Genomic DNA, 9,404 nt, shown 5'->3' with positions numbered 1-9,404 from the left:
TTATGGGAGACCTCGAACCACTCGATCCAGTCGCGCTAGTTGTTTCCCGCCATCAAAGCCGTTCTATTTCCTGCCATCAGAGTCGTTCTGGCCCTGCGGTCGAGTTCGGTGGTGAGGTCTCCCGAGCATCGTCGTCAGGCAAGTATGCATACATTAGTTACAGTCATTTGCCTGATCAGTTTCCGTGTTCCAGTGCAACGCTTCATGATGTTTACACGATTTCCAAGAATAATGCTGCTACCTTTATTGCTTCTGGACCACCACCATCACCACCGAGACGCATCGTGGATAGTACTGTGGAAGCCCCTGATTTCTCTGCCTCAGTCGCGCTTATTCCAGCCAGCGCTCTGCATAGTCGTCTTGGCCCTGAGTGTAGATGTAGGTCGGGGGTCTTCCAACCAGCTATTACTGGCAAGTATATTGACGATTCAGCTTCTCCTTTGCCTGATACCGCTTCAACTTCTAGCTGTGTTTCCGGTTCTGCGATCTCCACACTAGCCACATCATGTCCATGCATCCGTCCTGCCAACTACCAGCAGGTTTATGCCGCCACCTGCTCTTCCTCGGATCCGGGACACCCTAAAACAGGCACTGAGGAAGCTTCCGAACCTCCCGACCCAGTCGCGCTTGCTGCAGACATCCGCCATCGTCATCGTCCCGGTCCTGTGGTCGGTGATGGTATCGGGGGCTTCCGGCCTGCAACCTCAGGCGAGTATGTTAGTGATTCCTAACTTTCGGTACCTGATGTCCTTTCGATTTCTAGTGCCCGTGATTGCTCCTCGAATGGTCTCCGGATTTACTACCAAAACGTGCGTGGGCTGAGGACTAAAATCGACTCGTTTTTCCTGGCTGTTGCGGAGGCCGAATATGATTTGATTGTGCTGACGGAAACGTGGCTGGACGACCGAATTTACTCATCGCAACTTTTCGGGTCACTCTATTCCGTCTTTAGAACTGACCGGTCTGCCATAAACAGTCAAAAATCGCGCGGTGGCGAAGTCCTGATTGCAGTATCTACTAGACTAGCCAGCTACATAAGTACGTCACCCATTTCCAGTCAACTGGAACAGCTGTGGATTGTCGTAGAACTTCCACAAAGCAAGCTTAGTGTAGGCGCAATCTACCTGCCTCCCGACCGCAAAAACGACTGCACGATCATCCGTGAGCATGTGGAATCGTTAGGGTCAATTTCGTCACAATTAAGTCCCTGCTCTCCCGCTTTCGTATTTGGTGACTACAATCAAGCTGGTCTACAGTGGCGCTTTACAGACAGTGGCACACCATTAATTGATCCACTGCTTTCGCATATGCCGGTTGCTTGCTGTGCTCTTTTGGACGGTTTTAACTTTTACGTGTTCACACAAGTGAATACTTTTCCGAACCGAAATGGACGTTTGCTAGATCTTGTCCTGGCAAATGATTCCGCACTACCGGGCACTTCTGTTTCCTTGCCCGTCGAGCCACTGATTGATCTAGATGCCGATCATCCCGTTCTCGTCGTGTCATTTAGTTTACCTGCGCCGATTCTTTTTACGCCGTCATCTGAGTGCTACTCTTTGGACTTTCGCCGGGCCGATTATGTTGCATTGAACAATGCGCTTGCGGAAATTGATTGGCAATTTATCGAAACTGCCGCTAGCGTGAATGATGCAGTGGATTTTTTCAGTGCTGCACTGGAAGATGCTATTTTCCGCATTGTCCCAGCTCGACGACCTCCGCTAAAGCCTGCATGGTCTAACCCACGCCTACGCGTGCTAAAACGTCAACGCTCTGCCGCCCTCCGAAAGTATTGTAACTCTCGCTCGCCGTACTACAAACGACTGTTCAATTTTGCGAGTCGTAGTTATCGAAATTACAATCGTTTTCTCTACAATCGACACGTGAGACGCACGGAAGCGAACCTTTGCACGAATCCGAAAAGTTTTTGGTCGTTTGTCAACTCAAAACGGAAGGAATCCGGATTGCCTTGTTCCATGTTTCTCGGGAATGACTCGGCTAATAGTGAAAGAGAAAAATGCGACTTGTTTGCTCGTCATTTCAAGCAAGTGTTCAACGATTTCTCCGCTTCGCCAACACAAGTGCTGGATGCTGCTGTTGGGATGCCACGTGATGTGTTTAGTTTCGTTATTCCGCGCATTTCAGAAGACATGGTGATAGCCGCAACACGCAGACTGAAGCTATCGTTCGCCTCCGGACCTGACGGCATTCCGTCATCAGTTCTAAAACGTTGTGTAGCCAATCTCTGCCTTCCACTTGCGAGGCTATTCAATCTCTCGGCACAGCAATGTGAGTTCCCCTGCCGCTGGAAACTTTCTTATCTGTCCCCAGTGCACAAAAAAGGAGATAAACGGAATGTCATAAATTATCGTGGAATCACCTCCCTGCGTGCCTGATGCTCAAAACTGTTCGAGATTATCACAAATGGTGCTCTGTTCGCACGCTGCAAAAATTATATCGATACAGAACAACACGGTTTCTACCCGAAGCGCTCCGTGTCCACGAACCTGGTGCAGTTCACTTCTAACTGCCTGCGATGCATGGATTCAGGATGGCAAGTCGATACTGCGTATATGGATCTAAAAGCTGCATTTGACACGGTGGACCATAATATCCTGCTGGTCAAGCTGGAGATACTTGGCATCTCGTCAACTGCTGTGGATTGGTTCAGATCTTACTTGGTGAATCGCTATGTACATGTCAAGATTGGCGCGTCGGAATCGGATGTTTTCTCAAACAACTCGGGAGTCCCGCAAGGCAGTAACCTAGGACCGCTACTATTTTCGATCTTTTTAAACGATGTCGCCTTGCTGATACCATTTGGATGCCGCGTTTTCTATCAGACGATACGAAAATCTACAAAATTATTAAAAGCCTCTCGGACTGCTGGGATCTCCAGAATATGTTAGGTATTTTTGCTGACTGGTGCTCAAGAAATTTGATGAGTCTAAGCATAGAAAAATGTAACATTATTTCATATCACCGAAAAATTGAACCAATCATGTTTGACTATGTTCTCTACGGACGCTGTCTTGCTCGTGTAGAGCACATAAAGGATCTCGGCGTTACCTTGGACTGCAGACTCACTTTCAGAATCCACTACAATGACATCATCTCCAGAGCTAATCGACAATTGGGCTTTATTTTCAAAGTTGCCGACGAGTTTCGTGACCCGCTATGTCTCAGGTCACTTTACTGCTCGCTTGTGCGATCCTTATTGGAGTCAAGTTCAGTTGTTTGGTGCCCTTTCCATGCTAGCTGGATCACTAGAATTGAATCCGTTCAACGCAAGTTTGTGAGATATGCTCTTCGTTTCCTCAACTGGCGTGACCCAACGAACTTGCCACCGTACGAGGAGCGTTGCCGTCTCCTGGGAATCGAGCCATTAGAGATGAGACGGACGGTCGCTCAAGCTATGTTCGCCGGAAAGCTGCTTACAGGTGACATTGACTGCCCAACACTGCTGTCACAACTAAATATGTATGGCCCTGAGAGGTTTCTTCGTCAACGCGACTTTCTGTTTTTGGAACCACGGAGCCGGAATTATGCACAACACGAGCCAATTCGAGCAATCAGCCGGCAATTCAACAACTTTTTTTATATGTTCGACTTCAATGTATCAGCTGACGTGTTTCGTCATCGGCTACTTGGCCTTTTCCGTACCGTTGACCGTAACTATTTAGTTTAAGTTTTATTCATTTAGACAGTATTTGTCAGTTGAATTTTTCAATTAACAATAAGGTTATTACGAAGCGGTCGGGGTTGAACATTCAGGTAAATTTGCCTCAGGATAGCCTCGCAATATGTCCTTCCTTGCAGGATATCGACCACGGTTAGAGCTCTGCTTGTGTCTCTTCTAGTCTGGAGAAGTTCTAGGTCGATAAGTTGACAACGGCTTTCGTAACTGGGTAATCGAAACGGATCATTCCAAGGCAATCTACGCAACGCAAAACGAAGAAAGCGACGTTGAACAGATTCAATTCTCTCGGCACCGTTGTTGTAGTTTGGGTTCCAAACCGCTGAACAATACTCAAGCGTCGATCGAACAAGCGAACAGTGGAGAGATTTTAGACAGTAGATATCAGTGAAGTTGAAAATGAACCCTAAAGTTCTTGACGCCTTATCAACAACATATGCAATGTGTTGCTTGAATGAAAGCTGCAAATCACACCCAAGTCTTTCACCTGATTCACGCGTTCGATTGTCGAGCCAAGCAGGTCATAGCTAAATATTATCGGTTGTTGTTTTCGTGAGAACGTAATAGCGGAGCATTTGGCTGGGTTCACTATACCATTCTGTTTAACCTGCACCAACTAGCGAATTCATTCAGTTGACGTTGAAGAAAGTGACAGTCAGCAATGGAGCAGATTCGTAGGAAGATTTTGAGGTCATCTGCATATGATAACCGAGGAGCTTCGAGGACCAGATGCACGTCGTTGAAGTACAGTATAAAAATTAACGGTCCCATGTGGCTTCCCTGAGGTATACCTGATGTGGCGAAGAAGCTAGCTGATCTGCAATCTCCTATGGCAACCTTTAGATCGAAACCAACTCAGAAGATTATCGCATACACCGAGCCTGCCGAGTTTAACAATCGCAATAGCATGGTTCAACTTGTCGAATGCTGCGGATAGGTCTGAATAAGTAACGTCCGTTTGAACCCGATCCGACATGCTTTCGGTTATATACGATGTGAGACACAGCAGATTGATGGATGTAGAGCGGCCGACAGTAAACCCATGTTGATCAGCACTCAAATACTGCTTGCAATGGGACAGCAACGGTTCCATAATCACTAGCTCGAATAGCTTCGAAACGGCACTTAACGATGTAATTCCTCGATAGTTATCCACAGCTCGTTTCCTTCCTTTTTTGTGGACGGGAAACATGTGCGCAAATTTCCAGCAAGATGGAAATATGCCACTGGAGAGAGACATTCGGAACAAGCGAAGAAGCGGAATTAACAAGCTAGCAATATGTCTCTTCAAAAATACAGATGGAACTCCATCAGGTCCAGGATTGAAGGATGACTTGAGCAGAGTCGCGGCCGTAGAAATCATTTCTGCATTAACATTAACAATTGCACGTTTGATCGTTTACTGGAACGTTCCTGGCAGCCAGGTTAATATGGTCGTCAGTTAGTATCTCATTAGTGAATACACTGGCAAACTTTTCGGAAAAAAGGTGGCATATATCCTGAACGATGGCAGCAACGTTGAATTCCATAGACGGATGGGATGCGAGGCCGGATTCCCTGCGTTGCTCGTTCTCGTAGTTCCAAAAGGATTTCGGGTGTAGCTTAAGTTTGCGCTGGATGCCTCGTTGGAAACTTGAAAAGCATTCACGACTGACTCGCTGGTACATGTGATTCAGCATCACATAATGTAGTTTCAGAGGAAGCGTGCGATACTTCGTAAATCTTCTCAATGGTGCTCTCTTGATTGACTTCAACCTACGAGGCTCTTTCGTCTGCCAGGGAGGGCGAGACACTTTGTGGTGAGTTCTTTTCGGGACGTGTCTGTCAATGACATATGCTGAGACATGTGAAAAGGTTGCGCTGCAACCTCAACGTCATCTGGATCAAGGATGTTCTCCCATACCATGCTAGACAATACATCTGTGATGCTACGGTGGTTAGCTTTACGGAAGACATAAGAAACCGTAGCAGGATAGTCGTCGAAATCACGCACGAGTTTGTCCTCAACAGTGACAATTAGAGGAGGGTGATGTGGAACTAGCTTAGTTAATGCACAAGGAGCCGAGGAAAATGATGGAGCCCTGTCCTGTGTGCTAACGAAGCAGAGGTCCAAACTACGACCATTTTCGTTAACTACATGGCTAATTTGAGAAAGCGTTGCTGCGCTGTAGTTGTCGAGAAGGCTAATAGCTCCTGCGTGAAATGTAGAGCTATCAGGATCTGGGTACAGGAATCCGCTATGAGATGAACTCCACGAAACGCCTGCAAATTGAAGTCACCAAAAATGAATATCTCATCAACTGGAGTGGCACTTTCGATAACTGTGAAAACTGACCGACAGTGAGTATCGATGAGTTCATTGCCGCGGACTAGATCAGGTGGAATGTACAGAGCGCATAGGAATAGTGTGGGATTACCCAGATTTACGGCTGTTGTTAGGATTCCGATCACAACGAAAGACCTCGTAGTCGGAACTGAAGATGTACCGAGCGTTCGGTAATCGAGCCACGTTTCGCACAGGACAATTATATCGTAGCAACGATCCGATACAGCTAGGCGGTACTCTTCAACATCAGAATTCATTCCACCGGCGTTTTGGTAGAAGAACACGACGTCCTGCTTGCGGCAAGAAATCGAACGACTGCTCTCCCTGGAAATCACAAATACTTCAGGCAATAACTGACCATCATCAAGTCTCATTGGATACTCGCCATAGTGAGTGGGTTGGAAGACCCCCTCTCCACATCCGACAGCAGGTCTGGAACGAGTATGCTGAGACGGAGGCTGCTGATGGCAGGACTAAGACGGAGGGATTGGGGGCTTTCTAAGGCGCGTTCCGGGTTTCCAGGATTTGGAGTTACAGAGGCATCATCACAATGACTAACATAGTCAGAATTGCTGAAAATTTGGTCTAGGAAAGTGTTCAAGCTCTTGACATTTTTTCAAAGGTCAGACATTTGAATAATCTCTGACACCCGGTAGCTTCAGCATTTGTCCAAGCACCGAGAAAAAATCATGTCACAGAATCAGGAGTTCCCTTTAAAGTCCATTAAATTGTATTGCATTGTACTAATAATCCGGTATTACGAAAACAAACTTCCAGGTCCAGGTTTTAGAAAAACGAAATATGTCCATGATCATAACATATTTTCTATGTTTCAGAAGTATTTCAATTGTTCAAGGACTGTTAACTTACATTCTATATGTACAATATATAGAAAATTATTTCAGGCCTTACCATTTTCTCAATTTGGTTGTCTTAGAGATCTTGAGTTTTTAAGCCCAGCAATAAAAAAATGGTCCAAAACTCTAAAATGCATCCCTAAATCCCTAATTTTGTACGATCGAGACACATTCAAATTTTGTTCGGTAAGATCCTTCCATTGCATTATTTTATGATTCTTCAATATTGTACAAATATTTACACATTACACACAACTACACATAGTAACTCGGAGCGTTTGGTAATTCCGGTATTCATCGGACGAGACTTCAATGCTAGGGCAGTGAAGTGGGGAAGCAGATGTTCCAATGCAAGAGGGCACAGTCTGCTGGAAGCTCTGGCAAAGCTTGAAGTTATGCTGTCTAACGAAGGCACCAGCAGCACTTTTCGCCGAGCTCGCAGGGAATCCATTACCGACGTCAGTTTCTGCAGTCCGTCGCTGGAGGCAAACATGAATTGGAGAGTGTGCGAAGAATATACCCATAGCGAGCGACCATCAGGCGATCCGCAATGGCATCGGCCAACGGAATACCGTGGCAGTATGGAGGACGAAGACTTTCGACAAGGATCTTTTCGTTGAAGCACTCCGTGTGGAAAGGGGCCCCGCGGATATGAACGCGGACGAGCTGACAGAAACGCTAGTGAGAGCATGTGACACGACCAGCTTACTGGTGGAACCAGGCACTTAGCACCCTCCGCGCTAGTTGTCTCAGAGCCAGAAGATGTGTCCAGAGAGCAAGAACAGAAGCAGGCAGAGATGAACGAAGAGAAGTGTTTCGAGCGGCCTGGACCGCACTTAAGGTGGTTCGCTGTGAGATCCTTATTCTCGCTACCACTTCGAAACTTTAAGTGCACAAATATCAGCTTCCACGACACGTACTATAATGAAACTGTTACTCCACGTTTGCTGCGCTGCAGCATACATGCAGTAGCAATTTCAGGTGAAATGGAACTCTAATTTCCGAGATGTGTGTAATTGAAAATTCTAGGTGGAAATGCATTTATAGCCTACGTGGTGGAAATTTGTGGACTCTACAAGGAATCACCTTAAACGAGACATAAAGCAGAGCAAGTCAAACTGTTTTAAGGTGCTGTGTCGAAACGCTGAGGCCAACTTCCTGAAATGTGCCCACAGAAGATGAAAGTCATCGTGGAAGGACGACCCAACGACTTGCCCACCTACACCGTACGGAGAGGGAGAGGGAGATAACGTCGAAGTCCCCAACGAGAAACTCGTAGCAATGGCGAGAGGATTGAAGGTGAAGAAAGCTCCCGGTTCGTATGGAATCCCCAACGTAGCGTTGAAAACGGTGATCCAGGCGTCCCCAGATGTGTTCAGGATGGTACTGCAGAAATGCCTGGACGAGGGACACTTCCCTGACAGGTGGAAGATACAGAAGCTAGTTTTGCTGCCGAAACCCGGAAAACCGCCGGGGGATCCAGCATCGTATAGGCCTCTATGCCTGCTGGACACACTCGGAAAACTCTTGGAGAGGATCATCCTAAACACCCTGACGAAATGCACGGATTGTCGGAGAGGCAGATCGGATTCCGGAAATGGAGATCAACGGTGCATGCAATTCGGACAGTGGTCTAGAGAGCCAAGAAGGCATCCAAACAGAAGTGGAGAGAAGATCGATATTGCACCGTGATAACGATCGACGTCAAGAATGCCGGGAGGCCATCGCTGAAGCGCTGCATAGAATGCGGGTCCCTGACTACCTGTGCAGGATACCGAGGAGTTATTTCCAGAACAGGGCTCTGGTCTACGAGACAGACATTGGAGTTCCACAAGGCTCCATCCTTGGTCCAATACTGTGGAACGGGATGTACAACAGCCCCGCATAAACAATAACCATAAGAAGCGCCTAACCACCAATTCGGGAATCCCAATTTTATGTGGTATGGTCGCACCATCTAAGATATCGTCAGTATATGGTACACGTGTATTAGGGGCGTGCTAACGCTGAAGCTGCCCAAAGGAGTTGAGATCGATGGCTTTGCGGATGACGTCGTCTTGACGGTAACACCGTAGAGGTAACTCTAAGACTAGAAGGTCCCCAAGAAACGTGCTCAACTTTTTGGCTCAGCTTTGGTACTCTCTTCGGTCCCAAGCTAATCGATGTACCCCTCGAAACATAGGAAAATCCACGAACCCCTCATTTTATCTGTCAAACTTTCATAGCGAATCAAAACAAACATAGTGTAGTACTAGAATTTCGACTAGAATGGGATGCGTTAATCGATTTGCTTGGGACCAATAGGCTAGTCAAGCAGTGAGCCAATTTAAAGTCATTAGTTTCTGACGGTTGGTGGAAGTGTTGGCAACCGAGGTGATCGACATGATTGGTATAGTAACTGGATGCAAGGAGCGAAGCTGCAGATAGCCCACCACAGAACGGAAGTGTTATTGGTCAGTAACTGTAAAGCGTAAATCACCGTCGGTGAGCACGCCATAGCCTCGAAGCGCGTGTTGAAATACCTGGA

Source organism: Ochlerotatus camptorhynchus, unplaced genomic scaffold, assembly GCF_037179485.1.
Source record: "Ochlerotatus camptorhynchus isolate MF236.1 unplaced genomic scaffold, CSIRO-AGI_Acam_v1.1 ptg000313l, whole genome shotgun sequence".
Lineage (NCBI taxonomy): Eukaryota > Metazoa > Arthropoda > Insecta > Diptera > Culicidae > Ochlerotatus > Ochlerotatus camptorhynchus.
Note: the sequence above shows the minus strand (reverse complement) of the source record.